A 24,809-nucleotide genomic window follows, 5' to 3' on the forward strand; every position below is an offset into this window, starting at 1 on the left:
TTCATTTTACTATTTATTACATACTAGCAAAATACCCGCGCTTCGCAGCGGAGAAGTAGTGTGTTAAAGAGGTTATGTAAACATATATATACATAAACATATACACATATATATACATATTTACATATACACATATCTACATATACATATATATATATACATATATATATATAGGGTGGCACGGTGGCGCAGTGGGTAGCACTGCTGCCTCGCAGTTGGGTGATCTGGGGACCTGGGTTCACTTTCCGGGTCCCCCCTGCGTGGAGTTTGCATGTTCTCCCCGTGTCTGTGTGGGTTTCCTCCGGGCGCTCCGGTTTCCTCCCACAGTCCAAAGACATGCAGGTTAGGTGGATTGGCGATTCTAAATTGGCCCTAGTGTGTGCTTGGTGTGTGGGGTGTTTGTGTGTGTCCTGCGGTGGGTTGGCACCCTGCCCGGGATTGGTTCCTGCCTTGTGCCCTGTGTTGGCTGGGATTGGCTCCGGCAGACCCCCGTGACCCTGTGTTCGGATTCAGCGGGTTGGAAAATGGATGGATGGATGGATATATATATATATATATATATATATATATATATATATATATATATACATCCACATATATATACATATATATATACTTATACATATACACACATACATACACATACACATACATATATACATATACACATACATACATACACATACATATATATATACACACATACATACACACACATATATATATATATATATATACATATACATATTTACATATCCACATATATATATATACATATCTACATATATATATAGACATACATATATACATACATACACATACATATATTATATATACAGTGGTGTGAAAAACTATTTGCCCCCTTCCTGATTTCTTATTCTTTTGCATGTTTGTCACACAAAATGTTTCTGATCATCAAACACATTTAACCATTAGTCAAATATAACACAAGTAAACACAAAATGCAGTTTGTAAATGGTGGTTTTTATTATTTAGGGAGAAAAAAAAATCCAAACCTACATGGCCCTGTGTGAAAAAGTAATTGCCCCCTGAACCTAATAACTGGTTGGGCCACCCTTAGCAGCAATAACTGCAATCAAGCGTTTGCGATAACTTGCAATGAGTCTTTTACAGCGCTCTGGAGGAATTTTGGCCCACTCATCTTTGCAAAATTGTTGTAATTCAGCTTTATTTGAGGGTTTTCTAGCATGAACCGCCTTTTTAAGGTCATGTCATAGCATCTCAATTGGATTCAGGTCAGGACTTTGACTAGGCCACTCCAAAGTCTTCATTTTGTTTTTCTTCAGCCATTCAGAGGTGGATTTGCTGGTGTGTTTTGGGTCATTGTCCTGTTGCAGCACCCAAGATCGCTTCAGCTTGAGTTGACGAACAGATGGCCGGACATTCTCCTTCAGGATTTTTTGGTAGACAGTAGAATTCATGGTTCCATCTATCACAGCAAGCCTTCCAGGTCCTGAAGCAGCAAAACAACCCCAGACCATCACACTACCACCACCATATTTTACTGTTGGTATGATGTTCTTTTTCTGAAATGCTGTGTTCCTTTTACGCCAGATGTAACGGGACATTTGCCTTCCAAAAAGTTCAACTTTTGACTCATCAGTCCACAAGGTATTTTCCCAAAAGTCTTGGCAATCATTGAGATGTTTCTTAGCAAAATTGAGACGAGCCCTAATGTTCTTTTTGCTTAACAGTGGTTTGCGTCTTGGAAATCTGCCATGCAGGCCGTGTTTGCCCAGTCTCTTTCTTATGGTGGAGTCGTGAACACTGACCTTAATTGAGGCAAGTGAGGCCTGCAGTTCTTTAGACGTTGTCCTGGGGTCTTTTGTGATCTCTCGGATGAGTCGTCTCTGCGCTCTTGGGGTAATTTTGGTCGGCCGGCCACTCCTGGGAAGGTTCACCACTGTTCCATGTTTTTGCCATTTGTGGATAATGGCTCTCACTGTGGTTCGCTGGAGTCCCAAAGCTTTAAAAATGGCTTTATAACCTTTACCAGACTGATAGATCTCAATTACTTCTGTTCTCATTTGTTCCTGAATTTCTTTGGATCTTGGCATGATGTCTAGCTTTTGAGGTGCTTTTGGTCTACTTCTCTGTGTCAGGCAGCTCCTATTTAAGTGATTTCTTGATTGAAACAGGTGTGGCAGTAATCAGGCCTGGGGGTGGCTATGGAAATTGAACTCAGGTGTGATACACCACAGTTAGGTTATTTTTTAACAAGGGGGCAATTACTTTTTCACACAGGGCCATGTAGGTTTGGATTTTTTTTCTCCCTAAATAATAAAAACCATCATTTAAAAACTGCATTTTGTGTTTACTTGTGTTATATTTGACTAATGGTTAAATGTGTTTGATGATCAGAAACATTTTGTGTGACAAACATGCAAAAGAATAAGAAATCAGGAAGGGGGCAAATAGTTTTTCACACCACTGTATATATATATATCTATGTGTATATATATATATATATATATACAGTAATCCCTCCTCCATCGCGGGGGTTGCATTCCAGAGCCACCCGCGAAATAAGAAAATCCGCGAAGTAGAAACCATATGTTTATATGGTTATTTTTATATTGTCATGCTTGGGTTACAGATTTGCGCAGAAACACAGGAGGTTGTAGAGAGACAGGAAACGTTATTCAAACACTGCAAACAAACATTTGTCTCTTTTTCAAAAGTTTAAACTGTGCTCCATGACAAGACAGAGATGACAGTTCTGTCTCACAATTAAAAGAATGCAAACATATCTTCCTCTTCAAAGGAGTGCATGTCAGGTGCACAGAATGTCACATAGATAGAGAAAACAATCTCTAGCAAACAAATCAATAGGGCTGTTTGGCTTTTAAGTATGCGAAGCACCGCGGCACAAAGCTGTTGAAGGCGGCAGCTCACACCCCCTCCGTCAGGAGCAGGGAGAGAGAGAGAGAGAGAGAGAGAGAGAGAGAGAGAGACAGAGTTTGTTTTTCAGTCAAAAATCAATACGTGCCCTTCGAGCTTTTAAGTATGCGAAGCACTGTGCAGCATGTCGTTTCAGGAAGCAGCTGCACAAAAGATAGCAACGTGAAGATAATCTTTCAGTATTTTTAGACGAGCGTCCGTATCGTCTAGGTGTGTGAACAGCCCCCCTGCTCAATCCCCATACGTCAGGATCACAGATAGTCAGCGCAAGAGAGAGAGAAAAGTAAGCAATCTAGCTTCTCAGCCATCTGCCAATAGTGTCCCTTGTATGAAATCAACTGGGCAAACCAACTGAGGAAGCATGTACCAGAAATTAAAAGACCCATTGTCTGCAGAAATCTGCGAACCAGCAAAAAATCTGCGATATATATTTAAATATGCTTACATATAAAATCCGCGATGGAGTGAAGCCGCAAAAGGCGAAGCGCGATATAGCGAGGGATCACTGCATATCTATATCTATATCTAAATCCCCGCAAAGTACTGCTTTTAAATTTTTATTAAGAAGAAAAGAAAACCTTTTTAAATTGAGGGAAAATATACCAATAACAATTTGTTAAGGATCTGTTTTTTTGTGAAGCTGCCTTGACACAGCCTCTCCGCTGTTTTATAAACGAACGCCATATAAGGTCTTCCTTTTTTGTTGCTTTGCCAACGGAAGCAGCCTTTTTATTTAATCCATGGGTTGTCCGCTGTTTTTTTGTTCATTTATTACGATTGTTATAGTTCTGTTTGTATACCACGTTGTCAGTTCAGCACTCCGGTTGTAATATGACCAAGCCGTGCAAGCTTACTGTTAAGAATGCAACGTATAGTTGTACAGGAGAAAAGCAATCTTGCCTCAAATCAATGGCAACCTTTTGTAGGTCTATGAACTTAATTTAAACTTTAGGTTTACACTGTGCTTTGTTTCCGGCGTGCTGCGTTCAGTTAGTTCACGTGAGCCGCTGTCTTGTGTGATGTTGCGATGTCCACGGCTTTATTTAATGTTAGCCAAGACCCGGTACTTAAAAGTTTCTCGCTACAGCAATTTTTAATCCGTTACAAAGTCATCCAAAGTCTCGTTTATACCTCGTGTCTTCTCATTAAACTTGTATCTCGTGAATATGGTATTGCAAACGGCAGTGGTAGTGTTTCTATAAACTTAATTTAAACTTACGTTTTACACCGTGCTTTGTTTCCGCAGTATCGAAGTGATCACTCGTGCTGCATTCAGTCAGTTCACGTGAGCCGCTCTCTTGTGCCTTCTCAATTGTGTAATGAATGTTTTCTTCATCGCTCTTTGGGGCTCTTCCTTGTTTTCAGTTCACGTGATTACGTAGGAGGCGTGATGACGCGATACGCGACTCCGCCTGCTCCATTACAGTATATGGACAAAAAAGAGGTTCCAGTTATGACCATTACGCGTAGAATTTCGAAATGAAACCTGCCTAACTTTTCTAAGTAAGCTGTAAGGAATGAGCCTGCCAAATTTCAGCCTTCCACCTACACGGGAAGTTGGAGAATTAGTGATGAGTGAGTGAGTGAGTGAGGGCTTTGCCTTTTATTATATTAGTATAGATGGAGCTATATGCATCTTGAATTAATAAAGCATCCAACAAAACAATTGAAGGTTGGTCTACTGATGTTCAGTCCTTTATGTCCTGGATGTCTGCTTCTTTTTGATGCTTCTGTTAGTTCAGTGCTCCCCAACTCAGAATGAGATGGGCATCATTGGGGGACTGGGTATGTTGAAATGTTCTGTACCATTTTGTTTAATTTGCTATGTTGGCAATACTTGGGAATAAATTGATCATAAAACAGATAGATAGATAGATAGATAGATAGATAGATAGATAGATAGATAGATAGATAGATAGATAGATAGATAGATAGATAGATAGATAGATAGATAGCCTGCCTTCCTCACCAGTTTGTCCAGGCGTGAGGCGTCTTTCTTCTTAATACTGCCTCCCCAGCATACCACCGCGTAGAAGAGTGAAAGAGTAGTTCATTTAAAATATGAAAAGGCCATTATGTTAGTGTTTTATTTCTAGTGATTGTTACTATTTTTTTTATTCTATTTCTTTTTTTTTTTTTTTTAAGGTTATTTAAATGTGTGTTCTTCTCTAAACACTAGCAAATGTTGACAAGCCCTTTTATTCTTACTGTAACACAGTTTGCATTGCTTCCTAATGTCAGCTTGAGGTTACATTATATGAGTACAAAGCGCTTTTGGAACATATCCAAGGCATTCACTAAACAAATACAGTAAGACTGTGTCACTTGGGTAGTTTTATTATGGAAACAAAAGCATACATCAGCCTTTATTGACCTTTTGATCGGGCAATTGCCTGGGAACCGAAAGCCCACAGTGGAGACAGAGGTGCCACTGGATTTGTGCTCTTTCAGCTGCTGTGCAAACCATTGGTTGCTTAAACGTCTGTGTCAAATGAGGACTTGTGTGCCATCATTTCAATTAAAAAGGCATGCATATTTCATGGCATTGTCATGTTACATAGAAAAACTAATGGAGCCTCATAATATAACTTTAAACAAAAAAGAAAAAAATGAATAAACAAATAAAAATGCTAACACTATAATCTTATATCAGTGACTATGCATGCTATTTGGTTTATAGCAATGATATAGTTCTCACTGAGCAGTTTACTTTACAAATTTCATAAGATTCTTCAGCAAGAACCAAACTTCTGTTTCAGTTATGAAAATGTGATGTCTATAGTGTCATTGTTGTCTTGCCCTTACATTTAAATAGAGAGTTTAGTCATTGATTGCAATCTAAATAATATTCTAGTTGTTTCATTTTATTTGTTTGGTGGCATAGCTGCTTCACTGTGTTTGAACCCAAGATTTGATTTTATGGCAGCAAGTCTACTGAGAAAAATTTGCATGTTCTTCATTTCCTCTGCATGTGTGTGGGTGGTATGGTGCTCAAGCCCCATATGTCATGTTTGCTCTTTCCTGATATAGGAAAACCTTATACGCTGCTGGAATGCTGCAGACAATTTGTTTAACTGAACTTGCTTTATGGATATTCTCAAATCACCTCCAGCCTAAGAATATGTTTCATTCACTGAGTAGAATAGAGAACTATCAGTAGAGCAGAGAGTGTCCAGAAAACAAAATTCAGAATACAACACAACAAGTTCTGGCATCTTTCCTGCCACAGAAAAAGCAGAGCTACAGTTAGGTCCATAAATATTTGGACAGAGACAACTTTTTTCTAATTTTGGTTCTGTACATTACCACAATGAATTTTAAATGAAACAACTCAGATGCAGTTGAAGTTTGCAACAATTGCATAAAAATGTGAGGCAACTAAAGCATTTTTTTAACACATCAAGCCTTTTGGAAGTCAACGCACTAGCAATGGTTCACTGCAGCCTAACAGGATAGTCACCAAATAGTGGACCTTACAAAACAAAACCAACTCAAAAGAGATAATAAAATTCTGTTTAGTTGCAGCTAAAATGTTAATGCAAGACAGCAATGTATTAACATTCCATTATGTTCAAAACCTCCAAAAAGCCACAATAGGGCAGCACAAAAAATAATTTTAGGAAAAAAAAAACACCAGCAAAATGTCCCAATTCATAATACTTTGCAGTTTGATTTTCTGTCTTGCTTTTTCTTTCTCATGCAGAGCAGTAATTTTGTCTGTCCTTTTTAAAATTGTATTTTAATAACTATGAAAACTTGTCATGTATTCTGGTTAGTTAACATCTCATATTCATGTGCTCATATGTAAGAAAAAAATATAAAACATAGCACAATGGCAAAAAGAAACCCTGAGGTTTTGAATTGAACAGACAGGTTTAGAAAACAAATACCATATGTTAATGTTCAATTCATCCATCCTATTATATTAACAACAGATTTAATTACAACTCTTACACATAGTAGCTCACCACTGTTCCATCATTATAATCTGTTAATTAAATTAATAGGTTAATTAATCAATCAATAATTTAAGTTCAGGTAGGAATAATGTTGGAAGAGCACCATGGAGTAGTGCTGCAGGTCTTTTTATTGTAACAAAATTCAAATACTTTAACCACTAAAAGGGCATCTTTGCGTTGAAATGACATGAACACGCCTGAGCAAGCAATTGCTTGTTCTTGTGCTCCACAGTGGGAGCTTTTACCACAAGTTCAGTCCCCAGAGGAGAATGTAATGAGATAACTCTTACATTTTTATTATTGTATTGTTACTGTGTTATGGATGTTATTTTATAATTATCCCTTCTATCAGTAGGGCTTTCTCAAGTACGAGTATGCTTTACTTTCTATTTGCACTTCAGCATTAAAATAAACTATAGGAGAGTGAAAGGCAAGAAGTACCCTGCATTATTCTGTAGATAGGAATGGGTGTTTGAAGACTTGATGGTTCAGTACTAAAGCTTCTTATAATCTTGCAGCCTTGAGTTTCTGCTCACCATTACCGAGACAGCTAGATTTCATATACAAATTAATAAGGCTGCTTATTACATTAATTCCTACTGTATTTATTTTTAAGCTTCTGAAGAGATCAATGCAAATGAAATATGGCTTTATCTGATATGTTCTGATGTGGCTAGAAATTATAAAATGTGTTCTTTTGGATCCAATAAGAATTCATCCTGCTAAAAAAATAAATGATCTCATTGTTATTTGGGGATCAATCCAGATGCATGAAGACAACAGATAAACTGAATTTTTCAATTCATAAAATTGTCACTAAGATGGATTTAGTTGCAATTATGTTTTGTAAATATGTAATAAAAGAGAGAGCAATTTTATTTTAAATTATTTAAAAATGGCTTAGAAGCTTTGCAGAATGATGTTGAAATGTGTATGCACGAGGAATCTGGTTTGGATGAATTTCTGAAATTATTGGGCTTTTTTATATTTTTTATTGTTATTCTGGCAACACCATTTTACTTTTTGGTAACCTTTTGGTTTGACCATCACTACTATGTGCTGATTTTTACATGGCTGTTGTTATGTTAGTTGCTGGCCACATGATATGGAAGTCACATTTAAGATGGCTGTGTGCAGCTTTGGGCCTCCAAGCTATAATTCCCAACTGAATTACTGCCACTTCTAGTAAGGGTGAGGGGTAAGGATGTTGAGATTGAGGTAGGATTTTTTTACAATATATTTCCTTATCACAACTTTGGCTTAGTGTTCTGGGATTGATGATTGGCTTTTTTTTTTGTTTTCTTTGGCATTCTAAACTCTATCTCTTTAAAGATTATAATTTTCATCCAACTTTTTTGTATCTCCCATCTGCTGGTTATTTTTGTCCTGCTCCCCATTCCTCTACAACAGGGGTCCTCAATCACGGTCCTGGAGGGCCGCAGTGGCAGCAGGTTTTTGCTCCAAACCAGTTGCTTAATAAGAAGCACTTATTGCTCAAGTAACAGTTCTGCTTCACTTTAGTTGTCTTGGTCGTTAAGATTTTGAGCCCTTATTACTTATTTTAGTCTTAAACAGCTGTAGTGTTGGTTTTTAATTGCTCTTAATTAGCAATAACATGCAAATGACAAAAGAGACGAGCATTTCTCCATTTAGCTTGTTTCCATTTACACCTGTGTGTATTTATCATGCACTATTGGGTTTAATTAAATACTTGGAAGGAAAGTGAAGAGAAAAAAGTGAAGGACTGAGAATTACTCATCCATTTTAGGCTTCATATCCTTTGGATGATATCCTTAGAAAAGGGCAGAAAATCTAGGATATGAGAATGACCTGACATAGCAGAGTTAAAGCACTAACATGCCATTAAATTAAATTATTGGCAGGAATTGCTTTTTATTTAAGCAAGCGGGTTAGAACAAAAACCTGCAGCCACTGCGGCCCTCCAGGACTGTGATTGAGGACCCCTGCTCTACAACATCTTCACCTTCCAAGGTCCTCTTAACAGTGTCATGACAAAAGTTTTGAAAATGAATGTGCATTTTCTGAAATACATTTTCTTGGTAACATTTTTCACTGGAGGCAATTTTTAAATTGGAAATTATTAGAGGTGGTGCAGTGGTAGCGCTGATGCCTCGCAGTTAGGAGACCCGGGTTCGCTTCCCGGGTCCTCCCTGCGTGGAGTTTGCATGTTCTCCCTGTGTCTGCTCCGGTTTCCTCCCACAGTCCAAAGACAGGCAGGTTAGGTGCATTGGCGATTCTAAATTGTCCCTGGTGGGTGTGTATGTGTGTGTGCCCTGCAGTGGGCTGGCATCCTGCCCAGGGTTTGTTCCTGCCTTGCTGGCTGGGATTGGCTCCAGCAGACCCCCATGACCCTGTGTTAGGATATAGCAGGTTGGATAATGACTGACTGAGTGACTGAAATTATTAGAACATTTTTTTTCTTCATTTGAACATTATAATTATGTTTTGCTTTGCTTTTAGATTACTTTTGATTGTTAATTCTGTATGTCCTAATTTCATGTTTGCTGCAGTTTTGCATTTCTAGATTTTGTGAGACTGATCGCCATAATACTTCATAGTTGCTAGGTATGTGCTGCCCATTCCATGACACTTGTGACATCCTGCTGCCCTTAATATATAAAACGGCAGCTCACATTAACCAAGCATATGAACTTTATAAAAACAGACTAGCCTTCAGGCGAATAAAAAAGCTAGTTAAGGAAAACTTTTACCTTTAAAGTCCTGTATTTTTCAAGTAAGTGTTATTTTTTTTTCACAATCATTAGTGCATTAGTTAGCTACCGAAAATTGTATTGTAAAGTTAATCTTTTTTTTTAGAAATTAGAAAAAATAGAGTACACAAATCCAAACATAAACAAAAGCCTCAAAACTTAACCAAATACATCTATTTTTGAGGCCAGGAATGTTCTCGAGTATTCAGTGTTTTCAGATTGCACAAATGCTTTAAAACCGCATATCCGTGTCATTTTTCAGGAAAGATTTTTTTTTTGTGAGATTCTGCCATTTTAAAAGATGTCCAGCAGTACTCTTTACATCATTTTCTGTCTCCCTTCATGCCAACGATGAGACTTCCTGCAGCTCACTTAGAGGATCTGTTCAAAATGTATTTAAAACCTGGCAGGATCTAATTAATAACATTTTAGAATACGCATTTATATTGGAGAAAAGGATTCTCTCGCCTCTTTTCTAATCTTAAAGTTTTATTCTGGCTGTTTGCCTTCCTCTGTTTCTCCTGGGTGGGGGATGAATTGAATTTAGTTTTGTCAAGTTTGACTTGTTTATATGGAATATTACTTGCTTTTATTAAATTCAGTAAAATAAAAAAGATTTCCTGCAGCTCATGAATGCAATTTCACTAATGAGTTTTTCAAGCAGTTAAGTTACATTTTTCTTCAAGTTCAAGTTATTGTCTTGTGCACATAGTACAATGAATTTCTTACTTGCACGTTTCAAAAAAGTGACAGTAATCCAATTTCAACAAAAGATGCACTCAAAAAACAGTATTAATAGAATGTAACCTATATACAATTATATATAGAATATACAGTATTGTAGCTGTGCTTACCCAAAATGATCAAAGTTCTGAAGCTTTAGTTTGCTTCATATGATTCTGGCAATAGCTGACAGATTGAAATGATTCTACAGACAAAATTTCTTCATTTTTAAAAGCTTTAGTAAAAATTTTAAAGTAAAACAGTTCACACAAAAATAGAAAAAAGCTGGTATTGCAAAGAAAGAAAAGTTCTCATTTAAGAAAGTTCTGTTTAAAGCTTATATATCTTGTTTGTGGGTGGCACGGTGGCGCAGTGGTAGCGCTGCTGCCTCGCAGTTAGGAGACCCGGGTTCGCTTCCCGGGTCCTCCCTGCGTGGAGTTTGCATGTTCTCCCCGTGTCTGCGTGGGTTTCCTCCGGGCGCTCCGGTTTCCTCCCACAGTCCAAAGACATGGTGGATTGGCGATTCTAAATTGGCCCTAGTGTGTGCTTGGTGTGTGGGTGTGTTTGTGTGTGTCCTGCGGTGGGTTGGCACCCTGCCTGGGATTGGTTCCTGCCTTGTGCCCCGTGTTGGCTGGGATTGGCTCCGGCAGACCCCCGTGACCCTGTGTTCGAATTCAGAGGGTTGGAAAATGGATGGATGGATATCTTGTTTGTTTCTTTACATTTTCCAATACAGTTGAACCATTTCTAAATGGTCAGAAAACTGTATGCCTATCCCATTTACAGAATGGGACTTTCAGTCCACGCTAGCAATGGGACTAATCCAAACACACACACAATGGCTTATTTAACACATGGTATTGCAGTTATAAAGCTAAGAAAGTTCTATCTCATATTAACTTACAGGGGGGAAAGCTGTGAAAGGAAATGATATTCTATTCAAATTAAGCAAACACTAATATGAGTTTAACTTAAAGGATTCACTTTCTAAGTTTGGTTCTTACAAGTATACATACTGCATTTGTTATTATGAACTTGGAATGGAAACTGTCTCAGAAACTACTGGTGTGAAGGGAGGAGTGAAAAAAGCAACTGTGTGGAATGACTGGTGTCTTTATTATATTGTATTATTGTGTATGTGCGTTATAAGGTACATGTAGATGTCCTGACCAGAAGTCCACTTGGTGCCGTTAATGATCTATGCCACCTTCAATCTTAATGATTTTCAACTAAGCCGGTGCCATATACCAAGATGTCAGTAAGGATGGATGGACTCCACTGCGCACTCTGAAAAGTTAGTGAGAACAGATGGTGAAATCGGAACTTCATTAAATGTCTGAGGAATTAAAGGCATTGGTGAGCTTTCATAACAATTGTTAGATTATGTTCTGCTCTGATTTTATACTTGCGGTATGTCTGATTATGATAGTGATCATAAATATATATAGCCTCTGTGTAGAACCATTATTATTCTAAACTAAGTTTTGGGATCCTCATTTACTAGTGTTGCACTTTTTGCTTTGCGACCCCCGCCACCATAACCTATCGTCTATGGGGGAGGAGCGAAAGTTTTACATTCCTCAAAAAATTTCAGTCTCCAGTTTTCGACGGATCTTGACGTTATAGGGTCCCCTGATACTAAAAACATCAATATCTCAATGAAGGGTGTGTGTCAGTGTGTCACAGTTTCTTGACGAAGGTCGAGAGCTAAAATCACTGGATGGAAAAATACCAAACTTGAAACTTAAGCCTGTTATGAGATAACAATGTGCTGATGAAAGAGAAAGAGACACTCTGTAGGAACCCTCAAATACCGAAATTCTGCAATTAATTATGCATCAGGAGCGGCACGGTGGTGCAGTGGTAGTGCTGCTGCCTCGCAGTTAGGAGACCCGGATTTGCTTCCCAGGTCCTCCCTGCGTGGAGTTTGCATGTTCTCCCCATGTCTGCGTGGGTTTCCTCCGGGTACTCCGGTTTCCTCCCACAGTCCAAAGACATGCAGGTTAGGTGCATTGGCGAGTCTAAATTGGCCCTAGTGTGTGCTTAGTGTGTGGGTATGTGTGCCCTTGCGGTGGGTTAGCACCCTGCCCGGGATTGGTTCCTGTGTTGGCTGGAATTGGCTCCAGCAGACCCCCGTGACCCTGTGTTTGGATTCAGCGGGTTGGAAAATGGATGGATGGATGGATTATGCATCAGAGCAGTGAATAATTAGTGAAATGTTATAAAATAGTTTGGGTAACTTGGTTCCTAGGGCGTCCAAATTTTTTGTAGATGTATTAAATGTTTATGCACCCCTTAGTTCCAGTTCTTTATGGCCATCACTATGTTGTTTACGCCAACGTCATTCGTCTTGTGATTGGACATCACTGTTATACATGACTTCATCACGGATTCATTTTTTGAAATTGTGGCGTGGCAAATACTTTATGCATTGATTAAGAAAATTAAATAAAAGTCTTTAGTAGTTAAGTTAGAGAAATGCAAATCAAGATAGCACAAAGACCTTTCTTGCTTGCTTTCTTTCAACTTAATGGTGTATTGAGCTTTTAACAATCGGTACTTTAGACTTCCCTCTGGTATTTTGACTTAAGTGCTGGGACGTTTAAATATTCCATTCACTATGACTTTGATACTTGTTTATTTATAGTCAGCTCATGTTCTCCTGTATCCCTCTATAAGGCCTTAGCCTACTTCAATTCAATTTGGTGCTGTCTCCTGATTACACGGCATCCTTGAATCTTTCTGAGATCACAGCATGTTTCTCTACAAAGATGAGCAAACTGATGAGAAGCTGCAACAGTTTAAAGTTGGGAGAAAAAAAAGAGACAAAATTTGAAAGAATGAAAACACACAAATTATTGAGAATAACATAAGGGGGTCAATGGAAACTGCAAAAATATGTATTTTTTTATTTTTATTTTCACATCCTGGATATTTCGTAGAAGGGCAATGCCGGGTAAGCAGTTTGACACACATTTTATTTCCTTGTTTACATAAAAACTCTACCATGACATTTGATAGAGAAGTGAAGAGTGTATACTTTCCTAAGAAAAAATAGTGCAAAAAATCTTTCATAAAAACATATTATCTACTCTCTATATATAAAATCCTAAGCCTAAAAGTGCAATGATTTTATGTGACATTTTTATGTCATGTTTTTGTCACGCTTCAAATCGTGCTTATTTTAAAATCTGCATATATATGTTTAGTATCATTCTTTTCAGAATTTATCGAACTTTAATGTGATGTTGTTAGATTTTCAGATTCTTATTCTGTTTTTAAATTATAAACTAAAAAATATCAAGAACTCATGCCCCGCGAGGCGAGACTTAACCAAGTGTGCCAAAAGATTTAACCACACCCGGGGCCAGAAATAAAAGACAAAGAGTAGGACAGCTGCTGTATAGGCTTTTGAATGATCGAAGCGCTGCACAAGATGCAGATCACACGGCACGGCAGCAACAGCAAGCCAGCAGCTGATCGAGCAAAGAGGAGGTAAAAAAAAAAACTGTATTTGTTTCCTATTGAATCACCGTTTAAGAGGGGGTTTTGGAGGAGCGACCGTGTATCCTTGAGGTGCATTCAGCCCCTCTCTTCACAACGCGAGTGGCAGGCTGGCTGCAACTGGGGGTTGAGCGCCAAAGGCCCCCCTAGTTTCTAATATAAATACCTCAATAATGCAGAAGGCATGTTTTCGCAAGTCAGAGTCACCTCAAAGTACATGCGCTCAGTATGTTTTAAGGATTCCCTTTGGACACCACTTTACACTGCAAACATGGGCACTCTATTTTTTCTTTAATTTTCAATATATATATACTGTATACTTGTATATGGTTGAGATGACAATAAAGTTCGCTTTGACTTTGTTGTGTAACTGCCATGAAACCTGATTTTACACGTAAGTTTAATATGTTGAAAATCACCAGAAGACACATGTAAAAGTAAAATTATGACAGTTTTTTCTGTTGTAAACTTCTGTGAATCCTTTTGCAAAGGTTACATCTAATGTCTGCAAAACATTATAGAAAATAAATCATCAGTGCCTTGCTCTTTATAAAAACGTGATGTTTAGTTTGATAATGTCTTTGTACACTTGACGTACGATACACAACACTTTTGTTGTGACACTATATTTGTACATTAAATATGTATGGCTATTTTCCTTCATAACTGTAAAATAAAATATTCTCTAACTACACAGAAAAATAGCACACTATCATTACACTACCTAAGTTTTTTAGTCTTAATATAAATGAACACATTCATGTAAGCCCTGCAAAAATGGTTTAATGGCTGTAAAATACTTCTGGGTGATCTTCATTGCTAATTGCCCTATATATAAAATGATTACATTGAAATGAAAGAATGGTGAAAGCCTAGAGAATTTCTTCTGTTTTTATAAGACAGCTTTTAAGACACAGTGTACTGGATTTAGCTCAGCACTTGAGTAGTGTCCTTTTTGATATCTTATCAGGAGAACAGAAACCTATAAAGAAATTGCCTCTTCATTGTAAAGCCATAGTGATCCTCTACAGGGTAATATCAATAACCCCTTTATATAATCCGGTTACAGCAAAAGTAGAAAGAAATGCTGCATGGCTTTGTAAAAGCCAGTAGTTTCGATGCATCAGATAAAAATGGGCAAGAATGATGAGTTTAAAAAAAAAGTCAAAGGATTACAGAAGATCAATGGACAAAACCCAGAGCTTTCAGAAGAGCATTACTGCTTTATGTAAGGCAGTGGTCTGCACTTCTAATTTACCTGAATTTTAAATGTAGCGTCCATAATACAATACATGCACGGCAGAATTTCACTATACTCTGTACACATGCCAACACCTTTGCTACTACTGTTACCACCTACATTCATGCCTCTCATTTCACACAAGTGTAGGTTTAAGATACCATAAATACTGTGTGGGGATTTCCCATTGACACCACAGTCCAGTTCACTCACATAAATTTGTACAATATAACGCATGCATTATGTACATCTGAATTTCTTCTGTCAAATGCATTTTGAAGTGCATTCGCATATAATGCATGACGCACCCACTGTGATAACCCACGTCTGCCAGTCTTTCCACATGAAACACCTCAGCCCCCAAAACCAATTTTGTTCAAATGTAGCACAGTAACTCTTCAAGAAAATTTGTTGAGACAGTTCAGTTTTCGATTAGATATTTTGAACAGTTTGCAATGTATAAACTTTTAAAATCTCCCATTAAAAAGCAATCTCAAATTTGTGAGCTTGTCTAACAAAACAGGGAAATGTTCTGTGCAACTCCGAATTAGTTTAATATTTCAATTTTACTGTGACAGCAGTTAGAACAATGAGCATGTTTTGTCTGTTTTCCTCTTTTTCACCTGCAGTAATCACAGTCGCTGGCTACTTGTGCACACACGGGATGGCCATCCTTCATCGGCAAGTTAAGATGGGTACAACAGAGTGTAATTGCAGACTGTGGTACCTGTAAGGTCAGTCATGTAATGCCTCAGTATCACAAAACACCCTCAACGTCAGTCATGTAACACCCATCGCATTAGACTATGGTTAGCATTAGGGCCCTGTTGCAGTATTGTTAAGATTAGGGTTGTGGGATGATTATCTGACTCAGACGGCATTTTGTGACTAACGTTATTGGCATTACCTGACCTATGTCTTAGGTACTGCAAGCTGCAGTTAGTTAAACCCTTTTCAATGGGCGCTCAACAGGAAATCTACACATCAGCACGTTGTTTCGGCTGCATGATGTCTTCCCAGGGGTTTGAGTGCAAATAGGAGAGAAGCGTGCACCAACATCTCACTCCTCTGGGGGCTTTACATTATAACAGGTAAATTAAATGACTTTCCTAACCGTAAAAGTAAAAGGTTATCTAGATAGAAATGCAGTATGCTGTGGCTTGTAAGCCATTATGCACAGAGCAAATAAACATTTACTTAGCCTTTACACTAAACCAACCTCGCACTTCCATTATCTGCAGTGTATAGTGATTCACTATTTTACTGATACTATAATTTACCAGACGTCCTCGATTACAGACTATGTGACCTGATAAATAACTGAAGAATACGTGTATCAAAGTGCCCGGTGGCTGCCCATCTAATAAAACATTGCTCTGCTGACACTGCTGAAAACTCAAGAGGAAAGCTTAATTAAAAAGTTGTGTTGAATTTGAACGATATCACAAAAGGACGACTAAGAAGCAGATAAAAACAGACAGCACTACCATGTATGTGTTTGCACATCTAGCACAGTGGGAGCTCCTATGTGTTCATTTGTGAAAGTTCTTTTTTTCGGTGCCCAGATCCCTGTCAGATAACGATGAAATAACACAGCCATTAAACAAACAAGGATGAGCTTTTTGCGTAGGCTTACATATTACACAAGGGTCTTAGTTTAGAACTTTAAAAATGTGGACACCTTATAATTTACCATGAGAATGCGACAATCACCCAATATCCATAATAGTCAGTGGCTGTAATAAAGCTTACCTTTCACTTCTATTACTCACTAACATTTGTCATAACTGAACAGCTTTGCAAGTCCCATTTTGTGAAAAGTACTAATGTTCTGACATGCTCAAGAACAGAAGGAATTACAAAAGTGTTTTATTTATTTAGATCACTGTATGTTAATTGGCACTTGCAAATTGTCACTGTGTGTGACTAAGGAGTTTGTGTGAGAGTGGTCCCTTTCTTTTCAGCCTCTTGCCCAATCCCAGTGGAGTAACCCCTGGCTCCCACAACCTTGAAATGGACTGAGAAAGTTCTAGAACTGACCTCAGTCCTTTGATGGGTACAGTGCCCTGCACAGTCCCTGAATGCATTTGAATATTACACCATGAGTACTATTTTCTAACTTGTTTAAATTAATAATTACCATTAAACATCTGTAGTGCAAATGCAAATCATTCGCTCACATTAGAGATGGGGAACTTCAGTCATGATGCATGCAGTAGTTATGGGTATTCACTGCAATCAATTTTTAATCAGTGGTTAAATCCTGGCAGTAGTCAAGCAGTTTGCCTAATTTGATTTCCTGCTAAAGCCATCTTCGTGTTCAGAGATACTGGAATTATAAGTTTTGGTCTTTGATAAGCTGCTGGTGTATTATACAACGTCTAGAAAGAGGAGATGTCAGACTGAATGACTGTAGTCGCTGATCTCGTTGCACTAATAAAAATCACAGGACATGACAAATTATACCACTCCGTGATGGCTTTCCAGCACAGTTTCACACTAACAAAGAATCTTATGCTTGCCTCTTCTTTTGATAGCCAATAGTCTGCTGCCTGATAAATGCTTTACAAGTACAGCAAGTTCAGCCAGAAACTCATTTTTGTCATCCTGTCGTGGTATATAAAACATGAGACAGCACATAGATGAGCTTCTCTTCTGCTTGCAAGGTCTAAAGCAGGGGTCGGCAACCTATGGCATGCGGAATGATTTTCAATGGCACTCTGATTGATTTGAAATATAGTAAAAAATTATATTTTAAGTACAGTGCACGCATTCACGCACTCACCTATGTTTTGCGTCTGCGACTCACATGTAAAGGGAAACCATGTGTTCAGTGAAGGACGTGGTCCCTTAAAACAAACCTCGTTATTATATTTTATTTACAATGCATGCGTTTGCGCTCCGCGTCCTCACCTACGTTTTGCATATGCGGCTCACATGTAAAGGGAAACCATGTGTTCAGTGAAGGCCGTGGTACCTTAAAACAAACCTCTTGTTATTAATAAGTAATATACTACCCTAAAATAACTCATAAAAGACAAAAACTTGATGTTCGCTCTTTTCAAGATGCTTGGACAAATGAATATAGATTTGTACAACAAAAGGATCGCGCTGTGTGTGTGTTATGCTGTGAAAGTGTCGTGTGACGTACATCAAGTGTACAAAGACATTATCAAACTAAACATCAGTCCATGTTTAAAAACTCTGATGAGAAAAGTGAAGCTATAAAAAGGGTTGTTTCTGGCTTTAAGAAACAAACTAATTTTATTCAAATAATTGGAATCAAAAATAAAGACACCAAATGTAGTTACCAAAAAATTTGACAAAACATTCTTTTCACATATGATCCTATGTATTTTAAAATATTGAATGACCAGTAATATAAGATCTGGTTATAATGGGCTTCAAAAGTGAATCATTGATACTATATATATATATATATATATAACAAAATTGGTAGAATTATGTCGGCATGCGGAATAACATCGTAACATAGGTTTGGCACGACACCGTTGAAAGGTTGCCGACCTCTGCTCTAAAGAATTATTTCTCAGCCACTGGGTCGCACCCCATTTCTGGGTTGCTGGCTACTGTTGGTGGGTCATAAGTTGCTATTGCTTCCAATGGTAAAGGGTCGTTAGTATGTTGCAAAGTGGGTTGTGAATTAGCCGTAACTCGAGACCAATTAACCAAGGGGAACCCCACAGCCCAATTCACTCTCACGATCAAGCTTAGATCACCAAAACCTGTTGGAGCAGTTTTACTGAATCTCTGGGTATGTCACCCTACAGGATTGGTCATCATTGTAGGGTGCTTTGCATTAAGTGTGCACTAAGATTATGTCATTTAAGTTTGTGGCTGAGAATTGCTGGAAATGTTGTGTAAAGTGACAGGGAATTTCCTAGCAGTAAAACTACTGTGGGCCCTGCTCTAATGTATTTACATTAAATGACTGGCTGCAAATGCGGTGCTTCCAAGTTAATAAGCAGCAGTTACGCTACAGGAAACTCCTGCCACCCAAGTAAGCAAGTGGATTTTGATATCTAGTGTGCCAAGTACAACTGCATGGGTGTCAAATTGCACAGTTTCAGGATCTCTCTTTTCTCTTTTTCTGTCTCTCTCTATTTTTCCCTCCTTTCAGCCTTGCTTGGAATGATTGTGAAATAAATAAAAGCCCTTGTTGCTTTCTACACTGTGTGAAATCTCTAAAAATTATGCTGCACAAATTTCACCTGGGACATACTGTATATTACTGTTGCCAACTTCTAAGTAGAGGCCACTATTTGCTAGTTTGTGCCCCTGTGTTTTTTATGGATTTTCTTTCGATCTTTACACTGTGCTGCATCATGCTTTGCTTCTTGTCAACCCATTGTAATATAGTATAAGAACAGAGACTTTGACGACAGACAAAGAGTTGAGATGAAGTGTGTGTTGGATATGCAAGAGAACCTTTCCATTGTGTTACTAAGGGTAAAAGCCTGTTTAAGGTAACCTAGGGAGCCATTAGCATTTTGACAGTTTGTTACTATCTTTGCTTATCTCCTCTGTGTTTTGAGTTAATAATCCATTATTTTTCATAACTGGAGCACCAACGCACTCAGAAAACACTCACCAGGAAACACTCTGTTACAGTACAGTAATAATAGCACTGTTTTGCTTTCCTGAGGTTTTTTTCAGAATGCGCATATGTTATATTTGAAGCTGATCATTTAGTCAGTCAGGCATTATCCAACCCGCTATATCTGCTGGAGCCAATCGCAGCCAGCACAGGGTGCAAGGCAGGAACAAATCCCGCCCAGCACAGGGCACACACACCAAGCACACACTAGGGACAATTTAGGACCGCCAATGCACCTAACCTGCATGTTATTGGACTGTGGGAGCACCCGGAGGAAACCCATGCAGACACGGGGAGAACATGCAAACTCCATGCAGGGAGGACCAGGGAAGTGAACCCAGGTCTCCTTACTGCGAGGCAGCAGCACTACCACTGTGTCACCATGTCGCCCGCTGATCATCTATTTTCATGGAAAATAACATGATATATAACAGGAATATTTGGGAAGGTTGATGGCATAGCAGTTAGCAACGCTTCCTCACAGCTCCAGAGCATTGGGTTCAAATCCCAGGCCAGTTACAGCCTCTAATGACTTTGCACTTTCTCCCAGATTCCCTTTTGGGCTTTCTATGGTTTCCATTTAAATTCCAGAGACATATAAATGACATTGACAGGCAACTTGTGAGTATGAGCGATTTGTGAATACCTAGCAGCCCTTCCAGGACTTTTGTTGTGCTTTGCTTCAGTGGTTGCTGGAATAGACCCTGGCAATAAATAATTACAAGTGATATGTAAATGGTGAGGAATATAAAGAGTATTCTGGAGTGATACCTGAACCCAAAATTATGCAAGGAAAGCCAAAATTCCTGAAATAAATGTTTCATTAGATAAATATAAAAGGATGGGATGAATACAGGGAGTAGAAACAATACAACATTAACAGAAATAAAACACTATTATCTGTAGTCTTCCTAAACAAAAACAAACAGGACCTTTTCATACTACTGGGGTGGCTGACCAATTAATTACTCAACTCAGTACCACAACCAGCACTTATGATGACACTTTGTTTTCTTTCTGTTAGAGTCTTGGTCTCTGTTCCTCTTGTCAGTTGAGCCCTTTCCCTGACTCAGCTACTGATTCGAAGTTCAACTAGCCTGTAAACTCAGTGTGGCTTTAAACCCCATTCCTGGATCATTTTCAATGTCACTGAACTTCAGGGTTCAGGACTGTACTCCAGTATCCCATGAGCCATCCTCTGAAGCTCCCTCAAATGCTTCTATCAATCCTGAACCCCTACTATCACTTTAAGATGCAGGCAAGCAAGGACTCTACTTGGACTTTAGGAGAGCCCCTTTCTGCTTTCAAACTGACAGGAGTATGTCTATTAAAGTGTTATTTGCTTACCACTGACATTGTCTAATAGTTGTAGTAACTATTCCCTGGGCGTTTATTAATAATACACGGACGGTTATCCAGATAGTTTTTCACTTTGTGCACTGGCATGACAAGCAGGGCCACAGCCTATGTTTCTGTTACTGTAAAATAAGACCATCCTGTCTAGTGGCAGCCATATTTACTTAACTGTGAAAGGACATACAATATGAAACAGTGAAAGTATATGAATGTAATGAATTATTATTATTATTAAAGTACATACAATATAGTAGAATGTCAATTTATGCAATGGCTACTTTCACTTGAGGGATGTAGTAAAAAAAAATGCAGAAGTCATCTCTCTCTTATAAAAAAAAAATCTTGGAAGGAGAAAGACGTGATTGTCTCAATGACACTTTCACGTCCCGCGAGACGAGTCTTCGTGATCAGCGATGTAACCATGCTCGGGGCCAAAAGCCCCACGAGACAAGAGCTTATGGAAAAGTCCTGCATGACTCAAAATTCAATGCGATATTGATGAAAAGGTAAAAGCGAAAAGAGATCGGATATATGGACATAGGTGATATGACAGAAGTGGGCCGCACAAAATGCAGAACACGCGGCATGGCAGCAGCAGCAATCCAGCAGCTGATCGAGCAAAGAGGAGGTAAAAAAAAAAACTGTATGTGTTTCCCATTGTATCACCGTTTAAGAGAGGGGGGGCCGGAGGAGCGTCTTCTTGGGGTGCATTCAGCCCCCCTCTTCACAACATGAGCAGCAGACACGTGAAGTGGTTGGTGTATAGCACAGGCGGGGGTTAGAGGGGAATGTGCGAGCGAAGCGAGAAGGGGGAAAAAACCCCTAGATTTTTAAAAGAAGAAAACAAATGTCAAAACAAGTACAGAACAGGAAAAAAATACTATTAGTGTAAAAAATAGAAAGCAGTATGAATCTGTAAAAATATTTAATTGAAAATACTTCTCTATTTGCCCATAGCTTCTAAATTCATAAAGTAAAATCTGAACCTAAAGAAGCTATCATTTCATTCACATATTCAAGAAACTAGCAGCCTCTGCCGCTCTGCCCAATAAAGGTTCCTGTCCTATGACATATTGTATGCACATGAGACCCTCTAAGTTGAAATAGTAGCGGAGGGTGAATGAGGTAAATGAAAGAGCATGGAGTTTGGGAGCGAAGATATGCAAGAGATTTATTCTGGTGTATGCTGTCAACATTTGAATAACAGATGGCCCTGACAGATATGAAGTTTTTCTTGTAACTTTGGTTTTAACTGAAACAGTTTTTTTCTGATATAATTTTGCACTTTGAGTATGAGGTGTAAATATGCTCAGTGGCGTAGCTACAATGGGGCATGGGGTGCAATGCACCCGGGCCCCGGGCCTCGGGAGGGCCCATCAGGCCTTTTTTTTTTTTTTTTTTTTTGCGGCGCTCTCATCAGGTGATCAGGGCATCAGACCATCAGTCACAGTCAAATTAGTTAGACTGATCGTATTGCTTATTAATTTAAGTAACTTTGTAGTAAGGACTTTCACATGTCCGTATTTAGCGATTTTAGCTACCGTCAGTCAGCATTTTTACATTTTCCCACAATTACATTATTTTCATTAGCGCCGTCCGACTCGGCTGGGCGGGGCGGCACATTGTGTACAGACGGCGGCGGCTAAAAACAAAGCGACATGTTCGCTTCATTCTCCAAAAGGCTATAGCTTAGTTATGAAGCAGGCAAGCAGCTTCCCACGATCGTCGACAAACGGCTTCCCGCTTCCGTCTACTTCTCAGTCAGTTCTGTTAGGTAAGTGAATCGATCAACATCAACTGTCTGTCCCGTTTGCCGTTGCCGTGAGGCCTGAGCCCCTGACGAATATTGAACGGAATGCTGAAATGCTCGTTATATTCCGTATTGAAAGTTTTATCCGTCGTGATTTTGATATGTAAACATAGATAATCATTTATTTTTATTGTTCTATAGTACCGGCTGAGACAACAGACGAGTACAGTGTATATACACTATTAGGCAAAAAAGCCAAGTCGCCAACACACGTCTGTTTTTACGCTTTACAAAACAAAACTATATTTTTCTCCGAACATCGTTTTTAATGGTTTCCTTCTCAATCTATCTTGTCTTCAAGCATTTCAGCAGCGAGAGCCCCCCCTCCGGAGAGTAAGCGCACGAAGCGTGCAGGTTTGGGGGCCCATTCAATGATGATTGCACCCGGGCCCCTGTGAACCTTGCTACGCCGTTGAATATGCTGGAATTCATTCTGAGGTGCTTGGTCATGCTTTACTCTATATTTAATTGAATTCTGAATGTAGAGCACACAAGAGAAGTTTCATTAATTTAAATTAATTATTTTTCCTCCTGTTTGAGTTGGTGAACATATCAAATACATGTTGACATTTCTACTTGAAAACCGCATTAAGTATGGGTGAAGAATTTCAGGACCCATTTCTCTGCCCTTTTGGTGGTCTGAAAGACCCATAATAATTTATCAGCACTTATTTTCTTTGTTGTTTGAGTCTGAACTATTTTATTGTAAATAAAATAATATTGTTTCATGGTAATGCATCATATGTACAGGTCAGGAGAAATGAAAATCAGTTTCTGTATGCTGGCTCAGCAAATTCTTATGTGGGAAACAAATTGCAAAAAATCACATCAGCATTCTTAAAACAAAGCAAACTTCAGATGAGCTCATGGAGTATTTATCATTAGGGGTATAAGAGAGAAACTGGTAATGTGGCTAATATGGCCAGAAGTCAATCTGTGCATTTGGGAGCCTGAATGTGAAGCTGAATTGGCAGATTACTGTGGTAAACCATCAAATTATAAAGTGTTTGTGGCTGAAGTTCCATTTTGAATTTTATAAAAAGTGACATTTTAATGAGTTGTATGTATTAGCCATCACTGAGCAGAAATTTAAGGTCTGATAGACTGTTAGTCAAATTTTCAGGTGAAAATGCTTTTGCAAGAGAAATTTTTACAGCATATTCTGGAATGTCTGTTTTTATAGTAGGTAGTCTCGACATTTAGTTTCTCAGATATGTGGGGTCCCAGTCTTTAAATGCCTTAACCTCAAAATGTTAACATCATTTTCTTCCTTTGATTAGTTTAATTGAATACATTTTAAAATATTCTCCTGTTCTTCCTGCTTTTCTTTGGCTGATCACATAAAGATACCGTATATCATTTAACACATGAAAAAAATGTCTATGAATTCTGCAGTACACGATAGCCTGACCTTTGTTACACACCAGTATGTCATGATATGAGGATCACTTTCTATATCATCCACAAAGTCATTGGTGACCTCTGGGGTACAGAAGGAAAGGCTTCTTGATTTCAGTGCACTGGTCATAGAACCAGTAGTTTGGCACTTTTTCAACAATTCCAAATTGTGCATTTCATAGAAGTACTCACAACCGATATTGTACTATAAATTATTCACGTGTCAACTTGAAGAAACCTGTGCAAACAAACCAGTTCTGCAATTTGAATATACTGTTCCAATGCATAAGGAATATCTCCTCTCTAGCAAGCAGAACTCACAAAATGAAACCACACATGTGTAGGAGGAACTTCTCACTAGCATCACTCGACTACGCTGACTGCTAATAAAGCCAGGACGAGGCTCCTTTCTGTGTGCACGGCTACATTTTCATGCGCCACACTGTACAGGTGCAGAAATTCCAGAAGGGCCTGTTCAGTCTGTCCCTAAGGCTTCAGAAAGTGCTGCTGCTGTGGAAAACATCCTGCATTCTCAGGCAATTCTGCA

The 24,809-nt window shown here is 38.6% G+C and overlaps 1 protein-coding gene across 4 annotated transcripts in view; it reads left to right on the forward strand.

Annotated features, from left to right (window-relative positions):
* The window catches only part of si:ch211-26b3.4 (connector enhancer of kinase suppressor of ras 2), a 597,975-nt gene that overhangs the window by 267,843 nt on the left and 305,323 nt on the right, over positions 1–24,809 (forward strand). The gene's annotated exons all lie outside the window — the stretch shown is intronic.

This window comes from Erpetoichthys calabaricus, chromosome 12 (assembly GCF_900747795.2).
Source record: "Erpetoichthys calabaricus chromosome 12, fErpCal1.3, whole genome shotgun sequence".
NCBI classification, from domain to species: domain Eukaryota; kingdom Metazoa; phylum Chordata; class Cladistia; order Polypteriformes; family Polypteridae; genus Erpetoichthys; species Erpetoichthys calabaricus.